The sequence below is a fragment of the Adiantum capillus-veneris genome, chromosome 29 (genome assembly GCF_014529385.1).
Source record: "Adiantum capillus-veneris isolate H3 chromosome 29, ASM1452938v2, whole genome shotgun sequence".
Taxonomy (NCBI): domain Eukaryota; kingdom Viridiplantae; phylum Streptophyta; class Polypodiopsida; order Polypodiales; family Pteridaceae; genus Adiantum; species Adiantum capillus-veneris.
In genome coordinates this window covers 40,815,201-40,840,981 of record NC_140959.1, presented here as the reverse complement: position 1 = coordinate 40,840,981, position 25,781 = coordinate 40,815,201, and the positions used below count along the sequence as shown (strand labels likewise).

General features: G+C 43.4%; 1 protein-coding gene across 6 annotated transcripts in view; it reads right to left on the bottom strand.

Annotated features, from left to right (window-relative positions):
- Window positions 1–3,248: 3,248 nt before the first annotated feature.
- LOC147419073 (ABC transporter C family member 2-like) overlaps window positions 3,249–25,781 on the bottom strand; it is a 164,936-nt gene continuing 142,403 nt past the window's right edge. For all 6 annotated transcript variants that reach the window (XR_015187176.1, XR_015187177.1, XR_015187179.1 and 3 more), the window contains 2 exons: window positions 3,658–3,887; window positions 3,249–3,591 (listed from right to left, as the gene is read on the bottom strand). The gene's annotated coding sequence lies outside the window, so the exon portion shown is untranslated. The remainder of the gene's footprint in view (window positions 3,592–3,657; window positions 3,888–25,781) is intronic.

The window sequence follows — 25,781 nt, the reverse complement described above, 5'->3', positions numbered from 1 at the left end:
ATTCACAGCCCCGACTTCGCTCGCGCCCGTCAAATGCACCCCATCCTAATCCACTCAATATTAGTGATGTGCCATACAGAGAGAACTGCTTGCTTTTCGAAGCATGGCAATGAACACAATCAAGCCAGCCCGCTTGTAATGCACATATGTAATGGATATACTATTTGCTTTGGCTCTGACTCTGCATCTCAATTGTAGGATATACCTTCACACATACATGCTGGATGTCAACAGATGCATCTCTTTTAAGAAGCTGCAGCTTTATATTAAATCATGTGTGCTCTTCCTTTGTGTTGCATTCACATTCTGCTGCGGGCAGTAGGCCCGACATAAGGAGTTAAGGGGGGTCCGAACGTGCACTGTGATGGATAGTCTCCAGCCTTGATATTCTCAAAGATCGTAGGAGGAGGCAGCTGCAACAAGGAGAGAATCTTGTGGGGTGTCATGAGATTGCATTCCGAAAAACTTATCGCCCATGTTGCGTGTCGAATTGTACCTTCGGTAGTACCTTTGGCTTCTCTACACTGTGCAAAGGCAAGGATGATACCGAACCATCACACTAGGTGTGTGCCCCTCTTGAGGATTATGAACTTGAAAGAGGAGTTCACACACTCTCACCACAAGTGGACTCACGCGGCAATCAGCCAGCATTTGCTCAGTTCTCATTCTTTGCGAGAGACAAATTTTCCTACAGAAGTCAATCCACCAATAGAGAGTCCTGCAGAGAGTATGTTTTCGAGACAAATTGACAGAGCCCTTAACCCTTAAAGTCCAGCAAGAAGTTATCACACTAAGCTAGCATTAGCCTGTGTGTTGTCTCTCATCATACTAGTCGGCCATCCTTTACCACAGCGTGTATTCCCGCAATCACAATTCCCTGTTTGTTGGTTGCCATTGTCTTGCCAACATAGCAGTCACACTGGTGCGCAACCTTCACCTTGTCATACTCTAGGCTCACGGTAGTCCGCAGTTGATGTTGTGGTGGGCAAGATACCATCTATAATCGTGAAGTCGGCTCCACTCTAGTTGTGGGAATGCTGTTATGGTGGCATATTAGAGGATGGGAGACAATGGGGGCCACCCAGGCTGTCGTAGATGTGGTGGTATGGCAGAGGATGGGAGACAAATGCTGCCACGCACATTCCAACATCTCCTCATCAGTAGCAATCTCATCGTGAACTCCCTGACCCATGTGAACGCGAGGCCTTAAAGGCACAAGCTGCTGTTTAGATGAGGCAGTGTTGTGACTGCCAAGCTCCTCATCAGTAGCAATCTCGTCGTGAATGTCTCTACAGCAATCTCATCGTGAATTCTCTGATCCTTGTTCAAGGCCAGAGCCCTTGAGTCGAAATCCCTTCGTGGATCTTCTTTCCCTTGCTCTGCATGGCTTTTAACAACCGTCGTCTCACTTTGTAGAGCAGCACAGAACAGCCACCAGGTTATGCTCGCCCTAAAGCAGCAATTTCCATTAACAAACCCCTGGTGACGTGGATCACTGAGCAGAATCATGCCCGGGGAGGCATGGGATCAACGGTTCTCATGCAATAGCAACCCCGAAAATGTGGCATTCTCTTTTGCTGCAATACGACTGTGCCGAATTGGTCACACGCCCCTTTCCTTTTCTCTGTCTCCACCTCTTCTGAAGCCGGCCTTAGGTAGGGCCACCCCTCACATTAGAGATCACCCTTTAAGAGAGTTACAAAAGGTCAAAAGTGTATAATAACTTGCTAAGGTCCTTCTCCCATCCTATTTCCAATGTTTGAAAACCCAATTCATATCATATTCTTTCAAGGGCCCTTGAAAAATTGAAGGGCCCTCAAACTTTCAAGCCCTTTTTAGGGGCCTATAGAGGAGCCCATGTGACGCCAATTGTGGGCCTTCAATAGTTGATAATATGGCCTTGGTAGTGGAAATGGCTTTGTTGAATGCTACCACACAGGAGGGCGTTGGCTGTCGTCCATCAGAGCATGGTAGTCCACCATGTATGGGACATTAAGTGTTACAAGATCACCCACCAAGATTAATAAGCTGCCAATAATCGTGGATACTCTGATTGAAAATCAATAATCAAGGCTCCATCATTCGGAGCCTTGAAATTTGGCTATTGAAGACGACGCTTTAATTAGACTAAATTCGTCCAAATTTGCAGGTTTTCTCAACTTCAAATTTAAAATTTAGAGATAAATCTCAAAATTTGTAGGTGGGATTACACTAACCCTAGGTTTTTCTCAAGCATTGATACTATTGATCTACGAGAAGCATATGACTCGAAGCAGTTAATGGATGCAATAATTTTTTGCCAATATAATAAGGCTTCTTTGCAAGTTTCCTTGAAGAGCTCGATTCTTTTCTTGCCAGTCTACCTTATGTTTACAACGGTCTACAATATATAACATAGATTCCTCCAAACAATCTTCTTGCATCAACATCCTACCAAGATAGCAATCCCTATAACCACATGGAATGAACCACTCAAATGCTCCAAAAAATACTATCAACAAACAAAAAGGGAGGTGACAAGAGGCCTCTGAATGCACAATCTACTCGAACTACATAACTTTATACCATTTCAGAGAATTACACCAAAGAAAAAAGTGCAAAAATAAGTTTTGCCGAACAGAGATTCCTGATGACGACAACAAAATTTTGTTTTTTACTTTTTTAAGCAAGATATTGGTATACTCAGAAGTATCAAAGTTGAGAGCAATCCTTAGGGCTCACCCTCTTGAACATACATAAATTCTTCCCAAAAGTGATGTTAGCTTTGTTTATGAAACCTACATGTTTTTTAAAGCATATGGGAAGACCCGACATAAATTTATTAGCAAGATACTACTTAGACTAAAGACTTCATCATGCTTACGCATAAAATTCCCTTGTATGCAGTTCTAGCTTCTGATTAAAATTTATGTCAAAACAAGATAACCAATAAGGCAAATTGGCGGCTTTTTTTTTTAATTAGCAGTGTTAGCAACATCGCTTGAAGTTTTACTAAACAGACCCATGCCAGGGCTTCGTAAACTTGGTAGTTTGTTTTGAAATTGTTTTCTACACAACCAATCAATAAGCACTTGGCATCTGATATGTCGTCATTTATTGTAATAAGGAAGGAGACACCACTAGGTATCTATGGTGAGCTCATAGACATCTTTGCATTTTTCCTTTCTCCCTCTACTAGGCTATATAATATTACTCATTAGCATTGAATTATATTGCATTTATGTGCTAAGAGTGTTCGACAAATTCCAAAAGCGAAAACAGATGCCTAATATTATTCCGAATAGTGAAAAGAAAGACTAGAAAATTTAAGTTGACATGCAGTTCTGACCTCTAACTAGTACCGTTATTGCCAAAAGCAAAATATCGTCAGATGTTGATACAACAGCAAATATATTTTGGTGTATTGTCAAAAATTATATGCGAAGTTCTGGTCAAGCACACTTCTTGCAAGTTGTCAAAAGTCTTCAAGAAGGGATGACTTGAATATACCTTGGAAAATTTCTTCTGATTGTGGACCAAGTCAAGCAAATCTCTATTTATCGCTTTGAACACTCAGCGTTGAGAAGCCCAGTCAGTAAATTGCACTTGCAGCTGAAAAATCCATGGTTAAACACCTTTTCATGCAAAAAAACTTGTGAAAAAAAAAATGTCCGATACCTGGTCTGATGCAGTCTACATAGACACCCTCATGTTACCACCCTCTCATGGCTTCACAAATCTTCTATGATCTTGACAAAACCATTAGGTCCATGCCATTGCAGCAAAGACAAAAATCCCTTGAACAATAATCCATTATGCACACTCGAGCTCTCCTCTTATGCCTTTTACATAACAGAAGAATTTCCGAGTGCGCAAAGTGAAGACAGCATCCTTTGACAATTTGATTTCTTGGCAACACAGTCGCAGATTGCACCGAGTCCAAAAGTCAAACATAAGAGTCGAGTTGAGGCATGCACATTGACACACTAAAACTTGCAACATTTGGATAGCCTCATGGACTCTACATGTGTCTCAAATCTACCTAGTGGAGCTATTATTATTGACAATAACTTGACCCTCAATAAAAATCTCGATTTTCCAAGTTGTCTCTTGTTTGAAGTCTAGCTTTAGCATCATTCCCCAATGCCACAATAGCTGAAAAGCATGAGGACCACTGTGAATTGTGTGCATTTAACAAAAAGACCAAATGCAAACAATGACATCTTAAAACAAAATGTGATCTGCGACAAGAAGAGCATGCGATGATGATGCAAGACGGAGAGAAAAAGAAAGAAAAAAAGATCTTTTTACGTCTATTAGAGGACAAAGTCGGCCTATAAGACAAATAAAATATACATATGTGTGTCATCCATCTATCGGGGAAGGACAGAGTGCAAAGTAACAATGGGGGGAAGGGGGTGATCCTTGGGAGACTAGGATACGAGGTACATGGTATATGAGGGGGCAGTGGAGCTCTATCTCTAGGGGGCATGGCTGCCCATCTATATGCTCAGGGAAGTGCAATCATGAAGTACATCAAGCTGACTAGCTCCATCCTATTTCAAACTGGGGGTGTAAGATCTGGTACATGGGTGGGTGTGGTGTAAGGGTTGCACGTATGATCACGGTTGGCTCTGCCAGCATCAAGGAAAATCTCAGGTGCTAGCAGTGTCTCTCTATGTCTCTAGCACTGTCTCTCTATGCCTATGTATCTCCACTAGAAAACAACCAAACTAGAGCTGATCTCTAGACTACATAATCTGTCATAGGGTGAGCTGTCCTGTGAAAAGAGTCTCATAACTTTCTCTGGTACACTTATATGCTCTACATTTGCAGACAAAGTGCTCCTTGTCTTCAATCACCCTCTCTCCGCAAAGCTAGCAAAACCTCTTAGCTCGGGGGGTATGAGCAACGCTTCCTGTGATGATACTCTGAGCTGACCAATCGCCACTCATGAGCCATGTGGCATGTATGTGCCCATGTAGTGTGGTCTTTTAATTTTTATTCAAAGCCTTTACATATATATAAGGTAAAAGTCTTCCATGCACACTCCACTAAAAGAGTGGCTCTCACTAAGTGTAACTGCATGCTTATGAGGATATGTTCCCACGGGTATACCGACAAGGGCTTGAACCCAGCATCGATGTCATTCAATGATCTCCTCCATAGCCTCGATGTAGACCTCGTCTACGGTTTGAAGATCCTCGCATCCTCAGGCGTCATGAGCGGCCAAGCTGGATGGCTCCATCAAGAAGAATGCCCCAATGAGGATGTGACTGGGTAGCCTGTGGTGGGCCATCCCAAGTGTAAAAAGTAGTGATATGGTTCAGTATGGATCCTCTATGTGTACGTCCTCTGCTCCTAAGGGTAGTCTCTCTGAGTCTACGGATCTCCATCGTAGTAATCCATGTGGGATAAGGGGCCAAAGCCCATCTCTCAATAAGCAACAAAAATGCCCGCTCTCGTGCCATGGATGATGGCACGTGCATAATGTGAAACTAAATATTGACCTCACTCTGAATGCTTTTGTTATGTGGGACCAAGTGCTATAATGCACATAGTGTGATATATGCGAAAACGGATGCCACATTTGCAGTTGTGTACATACCTTGCGAGGCAAGTGAGGCCCTCTATGTGGCATTGTTGCGTGTTTTATCGCATTAAAATATGCCTAGAGTTGCCTAATTTGCTTTAGAGTTGTACAAATGTCAAGTGTTTAGAAGTGGCACATTCTTTCTGTCTAGAAAGTTCAATGTGGGCGATCTCAGCAAAAAATAGTAGGTTTAATGCATGGCAGTAAAAGATGTGTCTGAAATGCTTGCCAAGTGGGAAAATGAGGTTCAACATGAAATTTGAGCCCAATGGGATTTTTCCACAAAATTAGGGATTTTCCCACCTTGTTTGGGCTTTAAACGAACATAAAAAAGACCATTTTTGGGCTAAAATAGCCAAAAATAGACCAAAATTAGTAAAAAATTGCTCAAAATGCCACATCAATGATGATGTCATCCTTGCTCAAGCTCAAGAGTGAGTTTATAGAGCCAAGAATGAGCTCTTTTGAACATCTAACAAAGGAGACACGGCAGTTCCAAGTCACGACACTAGTGCAGTCCCGTGTCATTTCCACGGCATGTTCGAGGTTGTGTGGCCACCAGTTGGGGTTTCCCCTCTTCAAATAATCACTTGGGCTTCTCTAATGAAGTTCTGGAGCTTCCATGAAATGGTCCCCACGAAGAATTGAAGCGTAAATTTAGGGTTTTTATCAGGGCGAAAGAGCACCATATCTGTGCAACTGGAGGCTACACCAAATCATCACACACATGAGTTTTAAGTTGATCCTGGTTGTTTTCTAGAGTGATAATTTCATGACGGGAGTTTTGGTCTTTTTGAGTGTGTTCTTTTGCTTCAAATCTTTTGCGACTCGCTTTATTTTGCTACGAATCCTCATAGTTAGAGACTTGCGCTTTCCTAGCCGCACTAAACACTTCTTGACACGATTTTGGTGAACCGGACGCAAAGTAGGCTAGGGTGAGGGTTCAAAAGTTGAAGGTCTCAATTCAAAGCTCTAAAGCTATGGAGCAACAAGAGCAACAAGGTGTGCGGTTTGATTCGGTCACAATGAAAATGTTTCAAGCCTTTGCGGTGTTTATGCAACAGCAACAAGCTACTGAAAGACTCCATGTGGTATGCATGTCACTCCTCATAAAGTAGGCCATTGTGCCATCCCGTTATAAATAACGAGGCAACGCTGGGAGCCTAATCTGAGAAAATGATGGCCGTACTCTGTGGTGCAAGCTGTGTCTATTGAATCTCTCATGGTGGCCTCCTCCTGTATTGCGAATAGTGCCATCAAGTCCTCTATGGTGTATATCTCACACCGATTCCTACCTGTCCTGGCGTTGAAAAGGAAGACTTCCCTTAGTGTAGTGTACTCCATAATCTTATCTGACAAGCATGTGTATGGGGATGGTCTCTCCTCCCTCTCCCCTGCTGTCTCTGTGGTAGCAAATCTGAAGCCTGATGGGGCGAAGTAGCAGAGGGCGATATAGATAGTCCTGGCCTGTGATAGCTCAAAACGGATCTAGAGTTAACGGGCTTGTGGGTCTCGTGCAACAACCTGTATCCTGCTTCGGAATCCTTGTCTGAGAGTATAGGCACCCTCCTGACCCTCGTGGGGTGTGCTGGCGGGTGCTCTCTTGATGGGTGGACTCCCACTGAGAGCCCTTAATCTTTGGTAGACTCCGCTCTGGACTCTCATGTGTCTCTCTCAAAACCCGTCCTCTCATCGCCTCCTCAAGTCTCTCTGGGTGTGTCCATAGATCCCCATTGCAGTTCCAAACCGCAAGGTGGATCTCTTCATGTGTCCCATAGGCATAGAGTCCCTATGCGATGGTCTTGCCATCAATGATGACCCTACCATCTCAGTACACCGCCTTTGTCACAAACGGGAGCGCATAGCAATATAAAATATACTCGGATGAATAAAATTTATCACTTAATATCGAAGCTAGAGGATATTCCTTATTCCAAATCCTTGAGAACGCCTCTGGGTCTCACCTTCCAGACTGAGGGCATGACATCCCTGCAACTCTCTTTTCCAACTCTGTTTCCAGAGTCCACTTCCCGCAGAACAACTCTGCTTTTCCCGGACACGAAGTCCTTACTTGGGAATCCCAACTTCCGGATCACAACTTGAGAGACTACCTCTCTCCGATCTACTTCCCAAACTTAGGTACCAAACCCTGAGGTTGATCTAGCTCTAGTTCCTAGAGTGCTTTTCTCCTTCAGAGGCTCGTGCCTTCCTCTACTCCTACTCTCTCACGAAGAGGAAGTACACCTGCAATCAAATACTCAAAGATCATAACATGAAAATCATTACCTTCAAAGTCTCGACACTCGAAATGCAACTCGGTTCTCGAAAAGCAATTCCTCGGAAGAGATCTCTACATAGAAAATCCTCTCTTCCAATCCCACACACAAAAGAGGTGTGTTATCGGGTTCCTTCTCGTAATCAGCCCCGTCTACGACGTTTATGGGCTGAAAACAGAGAAAAACAGCAGCTTGTCGCGATGGAAACACGCTCCGTAGGCACTTCTTCGCGAGGGAACTCGCGCACTGGGTCTTGGCAACATCGGGTACACTTGGGGCAGCCATGGGCATCACTGGCAAATGTCTTCTTTGCGGGTGAACTCTGTAGCAGCATCTCCTTCTTGCAAAAACTGATCCTCTCCTCTGAGTGAGAGCATGTGATGCTTTTATAGCTCCTTGCCATGGGCACGAATAGCTACTCGCGTAAAGATCGCGGCCGTTTTTTTTTTTTTTGTAGGTGATGATCAAGGGTGCAGAAAAGGCGACGCTGCCAGGTAGCTATGGAGGGCAACACAGGAGCAAGCAAGGGGCGGACAATGGTGAAGGCGGCTGGTGGATGTGACAAAGAGCCATGGAGTTCAGGGAAAAGACAATAGTAGAGCCTCTTTTAACGTGAATAAAAATAGTTGGGATAACAAAGAGCACAAGCAGGCCAAGAATAAGGAGATGCCCTTATGCCCAATGGGAAAGCCGTGCTTATATGGGCAACACCTCTGTCAAGAAGGGTTGCACTTAGTAGTTGGTACAGATAGATAGCGGCTGAGTGGGGGGAGTTAGAAGAAGCAATATTTTGTAGCAAGAAAAGTGTGTTGTGCGCTTTACTGTGACCTCAGAGACACAACAACAGGCTTAGAACTCAATGGAACCAGTAGAGACTTTGGCTGGTAGCACACTCAACTACAAGTACAATGGGGGTGTTGAGGCTCCAATGTGCAGGGAGAGTGCAGTTGTGCGGTGTGGGACACAAGACAGGAGACTCTAGATTCATAGAAAGTATGATGCATGTAAAGGCTAGAATTAACTATGCATATATACAATCATAAAGAGCCACCAATGGCTAGCAAAATATCCTTAGCAATCCAGCTACATCTATCTCTGAACTATGGTGGTGGAGAGTTGGCCACGATGTCCATTAGACTACCACCTGTGCAACCCGTGTCTTTGCCACGTGTCAATGTTCAGGCGAGAGTCCATCTAGTCTGAACCCAAGACCAACTATAAATGTAGCTGCATGTCATGTGCAAGTGACATTGTAGCCCTACTACAAGTTGCCCACTAAAAACTGTGAAAGAAAATTGCATGTACTAAGAAAATTGACAAAGGATTGCATATCCTGATCGTGTCAACCCAGAGAGAGTGTCGTCGCCACTACAGCACCCGAAGTGTCTTCCTCCGTAGGTGGAGCCATAAGATCGATTGTAGGAGCCTGATGGACTACAGGCGGTTGCGCCATGTTGCCTTCAAACTCGCCCTCTATGAAAGTAGTTGCCATGACTTTGAGCGGCAGATGGGAGCACCAACCCTGGATGGTATTGAGGCCACCGACTGACACAACCATGGTGATGTGTGCCAAAAAATCCCTCACAAGGAACTCTCTATGTCGGGTGTATCTGTGTCATGAGTGCGGGCTACTGAAACCCCTAGGTATAGTAGTCAAACTACTGAGACTAAGCACCTCCTATAAATTGTGTAGAAGGACCTAGTTGACCATAATACATAGGAGTTTGTATTGGTCTCACTGGATCAGTCCACCCATACCATATAGCAACATAGGTATGGCAATCTTTTGGTTGGGCTGTTGAACCCCATATCTCCCTGTAATAACATCTCTCGAAATCCTGGAACTTGAGTTTTTAGGTCATCGATGATTTGAAATTTCACTGTCAAGGCTTGGCGCAAAGCAAAGATTGTAGCATCTCTGTCTGCTATTATGCTCTGGGGGACACATGCATCCCTCATTTGCCGCATAATAACAGCCAACTATCACGAGACCGGCACCACGTGCCAACAAAAAAAAGAATAGATTGAACAGCCTTTTAGTACTTCAATAACAACGGAATTGAAAGAGATGCACGACTGGAGACGGGGAGTGGCGGAGTTCCACCCCAAGAGAGCACTGCCCCAAACCTTGGCGGCCCTTTCGGTATTTCTTTATATTACTTGAACTCCGTAGAACACTGGTACTCCATCCTCTGCGCCTCTCGCAGAGCATGCCAGAGAATGAGCCCTTGACTCATATTTAAAGGGTCTTGTCACGCACATTGCACTGAGGAGCACCCACTGTAGAGAGCACGACACACTATCCGGGCTACAGGTGCTCTCATTTTGGCGATCACGTTGGGACCTCAACTGAAGTCTCACTCTGTTGAGAATACAAACAGTGAAGCTAGTGTGTTTTACCTAGGTTCGCCTACCTTGCCTTGCACTGTTCTCCTCTCGCCCTGGTCCAATTGGTCTAGTCCTATCTCGCCCTAGTCCTCTCTCGCCCTGGTCCAACCAGCCCTCGTCCCTGGACTAGTCCTCCCTCGACCTTGGTCTAGTCCTCCTCGTCCCTTGTCTAGCCTGGGTCTAGTCACTTGCCTGGCCTAGTAGAGTCTAGACCAGTCTTCAACCATTTCAAGGTTTTCTTGCCCAAAACTTGGTTGGATTGGCAGTCGCTATATGACACATACAAGGCGGTCAGTCGAGCGTCAAAGTGCACTACTGAGTCCTCTGTAGTACTACAACAGAAGACGACCCTTGGTACCTAGTAGAAGTCCATCAACCTCATCACCCATACCTCCACATACGACATCACCCATTCCTCTATCTGGTTCCACATCTTCCAGATCACCTTCCCCAATAAAGCTCTCTCCTATTCTGTTACAGCAAGCTATTGAGCAAGAGGCTCCTGAGCAAGGGGCCATGGAACCGTTGGTTAGTGTTTTGGCCAAGGTAAACAAGTTCCCTATTTTCAAAGGACTCTCTTCAAAGATGCTGACGACCATGCAAGGAGGTTTGTATCTCTTTGTAGGGGTCGTGGTCTTAATAGAGAAGATGCTTATTTGGTACTCTTTTGATCTACCTTGGATGGCTTAGCAGATAAATGGTACAGTCAGTTTGCAGAGAACCATTTTGCAAGTTGGGCAGCTTTACAACAACATTTTTTTGCGGCATTCAGGCCAAGTGACTACTAGGAAAAGGTTTTAGATGAGTTTGGCCAATATGGTGCTCCAGCCAGAGGAGACTTTTGCAGAACTAATGACTAAAACCAAGTCTCTGGTTACGAAGCTTCCTTAGCAACCAGGGGAATTTATGGTTACGAAGTGGGTGGAGAAGGCTCTTCCCAAAACTTCTCAACAAAAACTCCGAGAGAGTCTCCGACCTGACACCACTCTGGAGGAGTTTGTCGCGGCTGCTACTAGGATAGAGGGAGCTAGGAAGCTGTTCACCAACTCTCCTCAGGTAGAGACCCCCTCAGTGTCTTTGGAAAGTCCTTTTGATCCTTTAACTTCTTTACGCAGGGAACTGGAAGCCCTAAAGTTACAGAGAGCTCTTCAAGAGGAGAGGTTTTTCTCTCTTAGACAAGAGAAGCCTCCACATCACGAGGCATTGGAACAGATCAAGCACGAGCTAGAAAAGCTCAAGTCTCAGCAAGAGACTAAGGCTATGGTTTGGTGTAGCTCATGCCGCTCTCTAGGGCACCCTCCACAGGAATGCCCCCTTCGGGTTTACTACCACTTTTGTGAGAAGTCTGGACATGAGGACAAGGATTGCTACTACCTCAAGGGATTGCGACAAATACAGCAAAGTCTTGGTCCTACTCTTCAACAAGGGTCAGCACCTGCATCCAACATGGTTTCTCCCTGTGGCCATCCACACCATATGCCAACTTTATTGACATCCCCTCCTATGCAAGGTATTCAAAGTACTTTTCCGTCTCAGAGCTTTTATCATACCCATGCTCCCTCGTCACCTCAAAACTTATATGCCTCCACCTCCAACTCCATGCACCAAGAGCAAGGACCACCTCGCCCTTCGTCTCGTCCATTGAATCGGCTCGTTTTGTGCTACAGATGTAGAGAATATGGTCATTACCAAAGCAAATGCCCTCTGCTCGAAGGGTCCCCTCCTTGCCGTCATTGCCCCGAAACGAAGGATTGCCCTAAAATTCGTGCGTCCACGGTTTCGAACCCAAGTCAAAGCCAGAATCAGGTTGCCTTTCCCAAGCTCAATTTGATAGCAGTTAGCACCGTTTCTGAGCCGCTCCCTTCTACCACGTGGTTACCCCTCAAAATAAGCTGTCGCAGTTGGTAGAGGAGCCATTTGGCGTTCTCACGCGGGCCAAGAGAGTTGCTCTCGGTCTTAGCATTCCAGCAAGTTCAACTCCCTACACATTCTCACACCAGTGGATACCCTTGCTTCAGCTCTTAACAAGCCATCCCTCAGTGCCATGAAGAAATCCAAATCTTTGCTCTCCGATATTGATGAAGCTTTCTTGGAAGCAGTTTCAGATCTACAGAAGATCAAGGTACCAGAGAAACCATTGGTAGAACAAGAAAAGCTTACAGCAGAGATAGTCTTGAAGAACACTTTCCAACAAGTGTCCCTCTATGACATGTTGCAGTTAGATGCGAGTTTCAGAAGTGACACCCTTGCAGTTATTCAGTCACTTTATCGTGGAGCAGGTCCTAGTGGCGGGCACCTCCCAGTGCGACCATCAGAGTCCTATATGATATCCAATCCCGCTGCTCCACTCACTTATTACAGAAGCCCTCAATTGACAGTGTCCGTTTTGGGTCGGCAATTCTCAGGAGTGATAGTGGATGGTGGATTTGGCATTTAGCTGATGCCCCAGTTCACTATGTTAGCTCTAGGTCTACAGCCTACTCGTCTTGCTCCCTTAACAATTACATCGGCCGACCCAGCGCGGACAGTCTACCCAGTGGGCATAGTGGACAATGTGCCTCTGCAAGTACAAGACTTTACTTTTAACTTGGATTTTGTTCAAGGCGGATTTCCCGTGCTCATTGGAAGACCATGGCTGCGACACACTAAAGCACTTCATGATTAGGGAAACGATGCAATGTGGATATACATACTTCTCGCTCCTCGATGCAACCCATTCTCTTAGAAGGAGGTATGGATCCCGTGCTGCAGCAAGTTTCTTTGTCAATGGAAACCAACCCTGAACAAGAACAACCTACTACACCTGAAGGGTCAGACGAAGATCTGTTGGATGGGTTGGAAGCTATCAAATCTATTCCCTGTTATGGAGTCTCTATTCACTCCTTGCCTAAAGGTACACTCTCTCCCAATGTTTCCACAACTAAACCTAATGAGCCACCTGAGTCAGCTCAAAGGTTGCAACCGGTTTGCAGGTCGCAGAAGATACTCTTGATGCACCCTTGGTGGAAGCCTTTGAATTTAATGAGCCTCTGAAGAATCATAGAAGCGGAAAAAAATCCCCTCTACAGGACTTCACCCCCCTTCACCATCAGCCCCATCAGCCCCTGTGTCTGCTTCTCCGACCAGACAAAGCTCTCCTCTATGTCTAGCTTCCTCAAGACGGGGTACAACCAAAAGGATGTTCCTTTCAAGTTTTATGAATTCCCTGCTTATGATAGTTGTCTTGCTCATGGTACCTTCTCATGCTCTCCATCAACTGTTGTGCTCTATAGCATCTCAACTTTCAGCGAGTGGACCATGGAATTTGTTTGCAATGGAATACGAAATCTTCCAGCCATACTTTGCATTGGAGATTGATATCTGCTATCTACCACCCCCTCACACCCTCTTGCCCCCATCTACCCCCTATCCCCTACACCCTACCCTCCCCCTCACACCCCCTCGTTCCCCTACCCTTTGTTCCTCGCCCCTAGTCCCCATGCCCACTCACCCTCGTCCCTAGTCCCTTGCCCTCGCTCCTACCCACTTCCCCCTCACCCTTACCCCTACTTACCCCTCGCCTCTACCCACCCCCTCCCTTCCCCTCGCCCCTAACCACCCCCTCCCTTGCCCTCGCCCCCCCTCGCCCCTACCCACCCCCCTCTTGCCCTCGCCCCTACGTAGTATCTAGTGGTTTTCTTTCACAGTTTTTTAGTCTACCTCTCACCGAGACCGTGAACGGTCTTGTGGCGGGCAACCTGTAGCAGGCTACAGTCACTTTCACAAGATATACAGTTAGTACAGCTGGCCGAGGCTGGTTCACACTGGGCTACACGAACTCTCTTCGTTGGGCAGTGACACGTGGCAAGGGATACGGACTGTGGTCTAGTGGACATCGTGGCCAGGTCACCACCACTCAGTTACTACTCAATTAGGGATAGAGTTAGATGGCCGACATTACGAGCCATTGGTGGCTCTTTATGATTGTACATATGAGTAGCAGTTGTTGGTGTCTCCATCTTCTAGATATATGGTCCAGCGTCGTCGTCTAGAGTAGCGAGTCTATACACACAACACTGCTTCACCATCCCTACACATTTTGAGCCTCAACACCCCATTATACCTGTGATTCCCGAGTTGGAGCTGAGTGTGCTGCCACGCCAGAGTCTGTATCAGTTCTTTGAGATAATCAAGTCATATGTTGTAGTCTGTTGTTGAGTCTCTGTGAGCTGAGTTGTTGTCTATTTGTTCCTTTGTTTTTCGTCTTTTTGAGTGAGATTGTCACGCACATTGGACTGAGGAGCACCCACTGAGGACACACTATCCACGCTACAGGTGCTTCATTTTTGGTGGTCTAGTGGACATCGTGGCCACGTCACCACCACTCAGTCACTCAGTTTGGGGATAGATTGAGATGGCTGACATTTATGAGTCGTTGGTGGTTCTTTATGATTGTACATATGAGTAGTAGCTGTAATCGGATCATCTTCTAGCTCTATGGCCCAACGTCGTTGTTAGGAGTAGGAAGTCTATACACAGCACGTCTTCACCATGCCTGTACATTTTGAGCCTTGACACCCCATTGTACCTGTGAGTCTTGGCCTGGAGTTGAGTGTGCTGCCACGCCAGAGTCTGTATCAGTTCTTTGAGATAGTCGAGTCATATGTTGTGGTCTGTTGTTGTGTCTCTGTGAGTTTAGTTGTCGTCTATTTGTTCCTTGTTTTCCGTATGTTTGAGTGAGATTGTCACCTACATTGCACTGAGGAGCACCACACCCACTGTAGAGAGCACGACACACTATCCTCGTTACAGAAAAGACGATTGGCTTTCCATCTTGAAACTTGCACAAAGACGAGGGTTAGATTTCTTCCATAAGTTTGTAGTTGATTGCAGCATGGTCTATAAACTCTTGAATAGTCGAAACAAGCCTCGACTAGCAATGTTCCTTTGACAGAGATGGTACCCCAAGATATAGCAATCACCTTGGATCTCGAAGGTTATCAGCTTGAGAAGATACACCTCGTGAGAGATGTTTTTAAAAAAAAACCAAGTCGTAATCTCCTAGGGTTTCTGTGGCAAGCATTTCAAGATAACCCACTCTGCCAGAAGCTACACTCGGAAGAAAGATATCTGAAGGCATATAACTTCGGGCAAATTTTTTCTTAAAAGCTCCTTGGAGTGTGTTGACGGCTACGTCAACGCACGACATAACTCAACAAAGCCTTATTTTTTGAGAGTTATAAAATGCTGCGGATTATGGTTATAAACATCATTTGTAATAGGTAGGTAGTTTAGTTGTAGAAGCCGGGGGTGCAATGGCACTTCCAGATTGTAAATACAAAGCCATTTGACCCTCTAAACTAACCCAAGGTGACCTTAGTCTATAAGGTACCTAGGTCACTTTTGTAACAGAACTTTTATCATAATCAAGTTTTAAGTTGCCGTCGAATGTGCGTGAGAGAGAAAGAGAGAGTGAGCTTGATCGTGGCGCTATTTTCCTCTCGATCATCACATTATAGATCCGACTGCACCACTGCGCTAGTCTCAGCAAGAGGTACGCGACAACACCAAGCATTCCTCACCGAACAGAGTATATATGCTCGCGTATCTACGAGCTATTTGCAGCTGTAAGTATATCAAATGATGTATGTTTTCGACGTGCAAGTAGTCATTAGAATCGTAGCAACATAAGCTACGCATAGATACGTATAGATTTCAGTTTCAAGCACATTCAAAATTCCGTTCTATCTTTATACGCGCTTTCCCATATGGATTTAGACCGAGGATTTTGAGTGTAGAGGCTTTGGGATAGGTGTATCCTAGTGAGGGGATGGTGTTTCTTAAGTTTCGTATGATTCTGGTATGGTTTAGTGAGTTTCCTTTCGTTGTGTGTATGTGGCCTAGGTGGTGTAGTTGAGAGTAGTGAGATTCTAGGTTGTGGTTTAGTTGGCCTTTCAGAGTGTTATATGTGTAGGATGGTCTCAGCCTGACAAGATAAAGAGATTTTCTCCGTGTGTCTATTGTATCATCTGTGTTCTCGATTGACATTATGTTGATCTAGGTTGTATTGGATGCACTTTATAGGTGGTGTGATTCGCTCCCGCAACATTGGCGCCGTTGCGTGGGATACGAGGACTTAGGTAGGTATTCTTAGTAACACGTGTGATGGTTGCTTGCTTTAGTTTCGCCTAAAGAAAGCATTTTTCTTAAGTGGTTCGGAAGAGGTTATTCCGCGATCAAGTGGATAGTCAGGAAGCTTGTGTATTGCCGAGGGTCTGCGATTAGATAAATTTAGTTAGGATTTGTAGATTAGAGTAGTTGTGGTGGTTGAGTGGTTTGTGAGGTGATAAAAGCGGTTTCTACTTCGTGTGGCATTGAAGCTTTTTTCTACTCATAGATGCAAAACCCTATATGATTTGTAGGAGTAGCTTTAGGTAAGTGATTTGAGTCTGATCTAGAGCTATTCATCATTGATTTATTTGCTAAAGTGCTTGTTGGCATTCATGATCTTTAAAAACTCTTCTTTTGAGGGAAAAATGCAATAAAAAGAGTTATGTTGACATTTTCGCATGGCTGATTGGTGTTGAGTATATAAGAGGGCATGTGCAAGGGTCTGTGCTAAAAAACTGTAATTCTGTAAACTTGAACTTTATATGCATATAAAGTCTCAAGGGGCATCTAGACCAAATCTGAAAAATCCAGTGTGTTCAAAAGGTATTATTTATCCTAAGAATACCTTGAGTGGGAAGTTTTGGCATAGATTTGGGGACCAAAGCCAAAAGATAGAGTGGTTGTGACTAAAAAAGCAAAAACTTGTGTTTGTGAGCACTTTTGAACTTTAAATTTTGCTGTAAACACATGTACATGTTGCTAATGATAAGGGGAACTTAGAATAGAAACAAATCTGAAATCTGAGACAGTAGACTTTGTACGTGTATAAAGTCTCCCACACCATCTTGAGACAACATTTTGAAATTTGAATGTACCAGTGTGTTCAGAAGGGGGGTTTTATCGCATGTATACTTTTGAAACTAGAGTTTTGACCAACTTTTGACCCAAAAGACAAAAGATGGAGTGTTAAAAACAAGAGAAAAAAGAAAACTTGAGATTCTGAGCACATTTTTGCACGAAAATTGGTAGAAGTGATTGAAAGCTAGTGCTAGAGACTTGGGGATGTGTGTGATTGAGTTCTTTCCAAAAAGTTGATCAGTAGACATCATACTTGAACGATGTCTCAAGGGTGATTCTAGCAGCAAAAATGAAGTTTTGACATTATATCCATGTTCATACACCAAATCTCATATCATTTGGACATATAGATTGGGAGTTAAAGGGATTTTACTCTTTCAGGGGATTTTCTTGTAAAATTGGTGATTTTGAGCAATTTTGACATCCAAAATTTGTTGTAAGCACATATTCTTGTTTCACACACTAAGGGGCACCTCTGGTAGAAACAGAACTAAAATCTAAGCAAAAGACTTTATACGCGTATAAAGTCTTAGAGGCCATATCTGAGGTCAAAAGTTGCATGTAAGTGTATCCTTGTGATCTATACCATTTAGGGAGCATATACACCAAATTTCATCAAATTTGAAACTCATTTGGGCTTGCAAAGACCAAAGACATATCTAGGCAAGTGAATGCTTTGTATTGGCCATAACTTGCTCAAAAAGTGTCAAAATTCAATTCTGAAACGTACTATGAGTTGACAGTATAGAGACAAATGAAATTAACTTTATTCTGACCAATTAGACTTCATAGCGTATGAAGTCTAAAGGACACTTTTAGAGATCAAAATTGAAATCTGAGCTTACCAAGGTGTTAAGCATCACAAGACAAGCTCACATACCAAATTTTGTCAAATCTGAGCACATAGACTTTATACGCGTATAAAGTCTCAAGACCAGATTTGAAAGTCAAATTTCACTTTTGACCACATAGGGTAGAAATCTTAGTAAATTTTGAGCCAAAAGACTTCATACGCATATAATGTCTCATAGGCTAGATCTTGGGGGGGGGGGGGGGGGGGGGGGGGGGGGGGGGTGCACCCCACTGGAGATGTTGCTGAGGAGCTATTGTGCAGGCAAGGCTCACAGGACAGCGATGGCGAAGCACGTCGCGTGACGGCCTTTGGAAGAGAGAGGAGAGAGGGACAGGCTATTTTACCTGTTTTGGGGACGGAGGAGGAAGGGATCTGGCGAGATTCTGCGTAAAAGAGCAACGTAGACGTAGAAGTCCCTAGCCAAAATTTTATAGAATTTGGAGCTCATTTGGGCTTGCAAAGAGCAAAAGACAGAAAATTGCAGATTCTACCTTGTATTAGTCTCAACTTGCTCAAAAAATGTTTGAAACTTGCTGAGAGTTGCTTGAGTGATAAGGGATCAGTGGAAAAAAGGTTACCTCATCCTGTCACAAAAGACTTTATACATGTATAATGTCTCAAGTGTCAAAATAAAGGTCAAATTCACAAACTGAGCATACCAGTGGGTAGAGGACATCAAGGGGAGCTCACATACCAAATTTTATCAAATTTTGAGCAAAAAGATATCATTCGCGTATGATGTCTCTAGCCCTATTTTGGAGGTGAAAACTCATATTGAGCTTCTAGAAGTGTTAAGCACTATAAAGTAAGCCTAGTGACCAAGTTTCAATAAATTTGGGTCACATTTGGTTAAGATACAAACAAAAATCCTTGATCCTGAAATTGTTTTGAGTGTTGTTTCAAGTGCAGTTCACCAAATCTGCTCTAACTTTTCATAGACAACTCCAAATTGAGTCAAGTATAGCTAGGAAAAAAGCTTGCGAGCAATAGGACAAACCTAAACCTGAATTTTAGAGCTGAATTTTCCTAGGTTTTCTAATTCCAAACTTTTAGGGTACCCACAACTAGTTTCTAGAGACCAAAAGAGTCACAAATTCATGACTTTTGAGACCTGATCAAGGGCAAAAAGGGATAAGTTACACTAAGCCAAGGACCAAAGGTGCTTATTAAGGACTATCTTAAGAGTATTGAGTGGGCCTGACATTAAGGAAGCTAAGGTCATCAGGATGGAAAGCCAATCTACCAAGTTCTTTTGTAGAAAATGGGAGAAAATGGAGAGAAAATGGACGAACCGTACGAGAAGAGTGTTACTATGGCATGGAATATGCTAGGGAAAGGTATGTACAACCTGCTCCAATAGCACCTACTTCACATAGATACGTTACGAGGAATGAGTCGGGTCCTTATAGGAGTTGCAAGACCACAGCTTAGTCTTCGGACAACAACCTCGACTGTTAGGTGTTGGAATACCTGTATACATGAGATACACGCCGACGATAGAAACATATAATAACAACCAGAGCGGGTACTTTCCTTCAAAGCGACAGAAATGAGAGAGAAACACATGGAATGGTGAGGCCGGTACAACCTCCACCTCTTGCGTTCCAACCTGAAGAAAGAAGATACGAGATGGACGAAAGGACATTGCGGTTCATTGCTAATAGAGGCTTAGTAAGGTCAAAGCTTGCGTACAGCCAAGAGGAGATGCAAGAAGAAGCTCCTCAATCAGAGATAGATTGTCACAAAAGCCGTGACAACCACTTGGTCAAGCAATGTCCTCAAACGAAGATCACCCAAGTGAATGCCTATTGTCTTTATTGTGGTATCATTCACTTGATTCCTAACTATCCAAGAAACCCAAACCGAGTCAGAAAGATCGCGACAATTATCTCAGGAATTATTCAGCTACCCAGTAGCTCGAAAATGAAAACGTCGTACCAGTGCATGTAATTACGAGAGCGCAAGCTCAAAAGGAAGCTGTTGAGAATCCAGAGACGGACAAAACGAAAACGGATGCGAGTTTAGAGACGAGTGAACCAAAGACTGATACACCTAGTCAAAAGACCAAGAGAAAACGAAACAACTGGAAAGCTAGAAAGGCTAGGATGAAAGCACGTAGGGAACGAGAGCATAAGTGCATAGTTGAGAAGCTTACCCAAGCTGAAGAGACGATAAGACAACACGAGGAAATGGTTGCATCATCTCTTGTGGAGCATCTCAACCTCCAACAGAACCAAGGGAGCCCAAAAGTGCTAGTTCAGGAGGATCAATGTTGGTCGAGAAGGTTAATGAGCATTTGGATGACCTCCTAAAAGACTATGAAACACGGCTCAAAAACAACCAAACCCAAGAACAGAAATGGACGATATATCCATATGCGGAACTAGAAAATGATAAGTTTGAAATGTGCAAGAAAATGATTCAAAAAGCCTAAGCTTTACTAGAACCACAAGTTGGAAAACCTGAGGGTGTGATCTTTGTCCCACCTACACCAGTAATCTCACCAAACCAGGAACGAAAAGAGCCAAATTCTAGTCTTGAGCACGGACAAAAGCTCAAGGACCCCGCATTAGAACCAAGGATAGTGTTGAATACCATGGATAACTCTTCCGAGGGATTTCACATAGCTATACTTGATAGGTATAAAGAAATAGATGGTCTTGACGGAAACAAGTCAGAGAGGCCAATGAAGCAAGTGGGCTAAACAGAGGAGTAAACCAATCGGGTGATGGAAGAGGAGTGTCTCTTCCTCCAATAGAGGAATTTGAGGGTGGGTCTCAAATGAATTTAGATGTGGAATCATATTGGGGAGACAAAGGATCTATACAGTGTGTGGATAGTCAACCCCATTCACTAAGAACACTACCATTTTATAAGGGAGAATACGAGGCCAAGTCAGAGGTTGTTGCAGTTCCATCAGAGAGACTGTCTTCCAACAAGGTCATCGATTCAAAAGGGCTGATAGATATTCTATTTACCCCAGTCACCTATACGATAATGTTAATCGAATTTCTCAGAATAAGGTCAAACATGTGGGCTAATGTGGAAAAATGCCTAGAGAAATTTGGTGTTAAGAAATCAATGACTCAAATCGAGAAAGGGATCAAAAGAGCTAGAAATACCTTAGCTAAACAATAAGCCAATGCAATTAAACAAAGTAGGCGAGTACTATGAGGGAGGAAAATGGGAACACCACTCTTCTCGTGGAATTCCAAGGTGTAAAACCCATGGCAATCCTTGATAGTGAAGCCGGTGTTTCCATGGCAACAAACGAGGTCTGGAAAAATGGGGAAAGACCAGCAGTGAGGGCTACAAGGATGAAACTTCAACTTGCAGACGGACACATGAAAAGGCCATAGGACTGCTAGAAAAAGTAGTTGTTACTTCTTATGGAATTGAATATGAGCAAACCTTTGCTATTGTTGACTTTGACAAGAAGAACAACTATGATATCATTCTAAAAAGACCATTCGTACGACAATTGAAAATGGTCCAAGATTAGGGATATGATTATATCTACTTGAGAAATATAGAAACCACAACAAAGAAGGACCATAGTTACAGGGATGTGACAAGAACACCTATGGAGGAGTGTGATTCCGCTACTGTAGCAAGATCAGAACTTCCAGCATGGTTGGGTAAGCATAAAGAGCTATGGATGTGTGGAGCTTCGCAATGCGAAGCGTTAAAGCGAGAGAAAGACATCCTAGAAAGGGCAATTGAAGATACAAATTATATCCCAGAACCCTTTCTTGAGAAAGATTAGAGCCACTTCAATGGGAACACATTTTGGCTACTCTTGATGTGTGCGCTATTCAAGACGATTCAACAACGAAGTTTTGTGATGAAGATGGCTATGATGTTGTTCCTTATTTTGCAGTGAGTGTGATCCAAGAAAACAAAGACGAAGAACATTTTTACGACTTTGTAGAACACTTGGAGCTTCAAGAAGATATCGACAACAAATATCCACACGACCTAGCAGGTGACAAAACAAAACTTCAACTAATGCACGGTTTTATGATTGTCTAGATCAAAAACCTAGGAACCAATGCCACCGCTACAAGAATAAATTGCATTTGAAGTAGATTCCAAAATCCGTGTTGAAAACATAAACTGCAACAAACATCCTCATACGTGGCTCCTATACAGGAAAAAAAGACTCTGCCAAGAAGAGCACAATCATGTCAACGAGCTACCAACGCTCTAATCAAGTGGATATCAAAGTCATCCCAAAAACAACAATCCAAGTGTACAAGAGCTGAAGTAAAGACCGTTGAAGATTCACACAAAGACAAGGTGGATCCCAAAAAAGTCTCTTCAAACACAAACGAAGCAGGGACAAGTATGGGTTCCCAAACGAGCAGCATCAACGAAAAAGCAAATAATCAACAAGAAATGGGTCCCAAAGGGAACCAATAAACCTATTGTCACTGCACCGTCGCTTGAATTTTTTCAATTCCTCGTACAGTTAGAAGAGAACCCATTCTGAGGAACAATGCCAAATACGACAATCAACAACAAGGCTAAACTAGATTCCAAGGATGCATCATAAAGATAAGTAAGCCTTCAAAAAAAGCTCCACAATCTTCCATAAAGCAAACGACACAGGAGATTCAAAGAATATCACATTACTTAGAATAGGAAGCCTTGTCAGCAAATGCCAATAAGCAAATTGCTTATACCCACATCTTGCACAGCATAAATCTTTTCCATGCATTCACTGTGTATGCATAATAGGGCTACATTACAAGGCCTTCATATGCACAATTTTTTATTGCCCGAGCATAAACACATACCCTTGGTGATACCCTGTCGTCAAGGAAGACTCCAAATAGGAGGGGGGGGAGGCATTCTAAATGAGGACCTAATATTATAAATACTAGAGGGCAATGTTTTGTAAGTTGTATTCAATTTTTGTATGTGATTGCATTTTGTGACAAAATTCAAAGTATATGTCCTCATAGTACAAATACAAGAGGAGTATGGGGACAAAAGCGGACATGTGTACAATGTACGTAGCGTTTAGATTTCTATTACTTGATTTTGTTTTTTGTTTTGACTTTATTTTTTGTTTTATTTAGTCGTTTTTTGGAATTTTCTTGAGAAAAGAAAAATTCCATAATCCAGATGAAGGACAGGTTACTTAACTATCATAATAGATGTCTACAAAAGCAACTAGGGATCAAGCCAAATTTTGGTCTTTATCATTGATTCTACATGTGTTTGGTAGCTTAAAAGTGCAAGAGATTAAAAAAGTTAGCTTGTATGCCAAATACAAGCCCAAATCAAGCCAAACATTTCAGGAGGTTGGGCATAGAGAGTACAAGCTAATGGTTTCACCAAAAAAAAAAAAGGATCTAACCCTTAGCCAAAGATGCAAATTTTTCAAATTTGAAGCCATGATACGATCTACATAACTTGTACATCATGTATATGAATTTTGGGGACGATGGACAATGATAGCTCATTGATGGGCATCTATCACAAATGATATATGAAGCCCTTTTGAAGCAAGTTACTAACTTGGGCAACTAATTGGGGTTTGTCAGGCTTTAATTAAGTCATGTATCAAGTAGAAGCAGTATAATGATTCATAGCACACAAAAGTTAACAGTGGCAAATGTGACTTTGATCACCTTGATGCAGGAACAAAAAAAGTCCCCAATGAAGAATAGTAGACTGAACATGGGATTGGAACCTCAAGTCAAAAAAAATTATCTCCCAGATTCGACCTGACAGACAGACTTTGTATTGAAGTGCAACGTGGTCTAAAGAAATTGAAGGTTTAGCTGAAAGCCAATCACTCAATTCTACAGATTGTGGAAGTTATTTCTGAGAATCACAAATACTCTGAATTGACAGATTTGCTAGAGCAAGTGATGGATGGAGATTTATCTATCCATGATGATAAGAGTCAAGCTGAACAAGATTGGGTTCTTTCTGAACTTAAATCTGGAAATAAACCTATAATGACCGAAACAGATGCTGCAACTCAAAGCATGCATGTGAAAGACAAAGTTCGTCATCAATTATGATTTTCCTGAATCATGTGAAGACTATGTACATTGGATTGGACGAACAAGACAAGCTCATGCAAAGGCTACAGCTTATACTTTCTTCACATCAGTAACACGACAACAAAGACCGAACCGACATCAACAACCAAGTCATGTCGGGGACGACGTGATCGCGGAGGGGGGAGTGTTGACAGCTAGGTCAACGCATGACATAACTCAACAAAGCCTTATTTTTTGAGAGTTATGAAATGTTGCAGATTATGGTTATAAACATCATTTGTAATAAGTAGGTAGTTTAGTTGCAGAAGCCGGGGTGCAATGTCACTTCATATACAAAGCCATTTGACCCTTTAAACTCTATTTTAGGTTTAACTTAAGGTGACCTTAGTATATAAGGTACCTAGGTCACTTTTGTACATAATCAAGTTTTAAGCTGCCGTCGACTGTGTGTGAGAGAGGAAGAGAGAGAGCGTGAGCTTCATCATGGCGCTACTCACCGCTCGTTCATCACATTGTAGATCCGACTGCACCATTGTGTTAGCCTCGGCAAGAGCTACGTGACAACGCCAAGTATTCCTCACGGAACAGAGCATATGCGCTCGCACATCTACACTCGCACATCTATGAGCTATTTGCGGCTGTAAGTATATCAAACGATGTATGTTTACGGCGTGCAAGTAGTTGTTAGAATCGTAGCGACATAAGCTACGCATAGGTACTCATAGATTTCAGTTTCAGGCACTTTCAGGAATCTGTTCCGTCTTTATATGCGTTTTTCGCATATGGATTTAGAGCGAGGATTTTGAGTGTAGAGGCTTTGGGACAGGTGTATCCTAGTGAGGGGATGGTGTTCCTTAAGTTTCGTATGATTTTAGTATGGTTTAGTGAGTTTCCTTTCGTTGTGTGTATGTGCTTAGGTGGTGTAGTTGAGAGTAATGAGATTCTAGATTGTGGTTTAGTTGGCCTTTCAGAGTGTTGTATGTGTAGGATGGTCTCAGCCTGACAAGCTAAAGAGATTTCCTCCGTGTGTCTATCGTGTCATCTGTGTCCTCGATTGACATTATGTTGATCTAGGTTGTGTTGCATGCACTTCATAGGTGGTGTGATTCGCTCCCGCAACAGAGTGTGCGGCTTGGTAGCTATAAACATCCACCGTTGCATGGCACTGCCTCTGAGAAAAACAGTGGCTTGAAAAATCCTTGATCCTTCTCTTGCAAGTGATCTTTATGGCTTATGCCTTGTAAGGCAAAGAGATGAAGACGGGAGTGTGCCCGATGCGTGATGAGGTAAGGGTGGGAGTGACTAATAAGTTCGGGCACTGCCTCTAAGAAAAACAGTGGCTTGAAAAACCCTTGATCCTTCTCTTGCAAGTGATCTTTATGGATTATGCCTTGTAAGACAGAGAGATAAAGACGGGAGTGTGCCCGATAGCGATGAGGTAAGGGAGGGAGTGACTAATAAGTTCGGGGTCGGGGGACACATATTCTTACGAGATTCTTCAATAAAACCCCTATAAAACCCTTGATCCTTCTCTTGCAAGTGATCTTTATGGATTATGCCTTGTAAGACAGATAGATAAAGACGGGAGTGTGCCCGACGCGATGAGAGTGAGTAAGGGAGGGGTACTAATAAGTGTTCGGGGTGGGGGGGGAACACATATTCTTACGAGATTCTTCAATAAAACCCTATAAACTTGTAAGCGCCATCTTGCTCCGTTTTCTCTT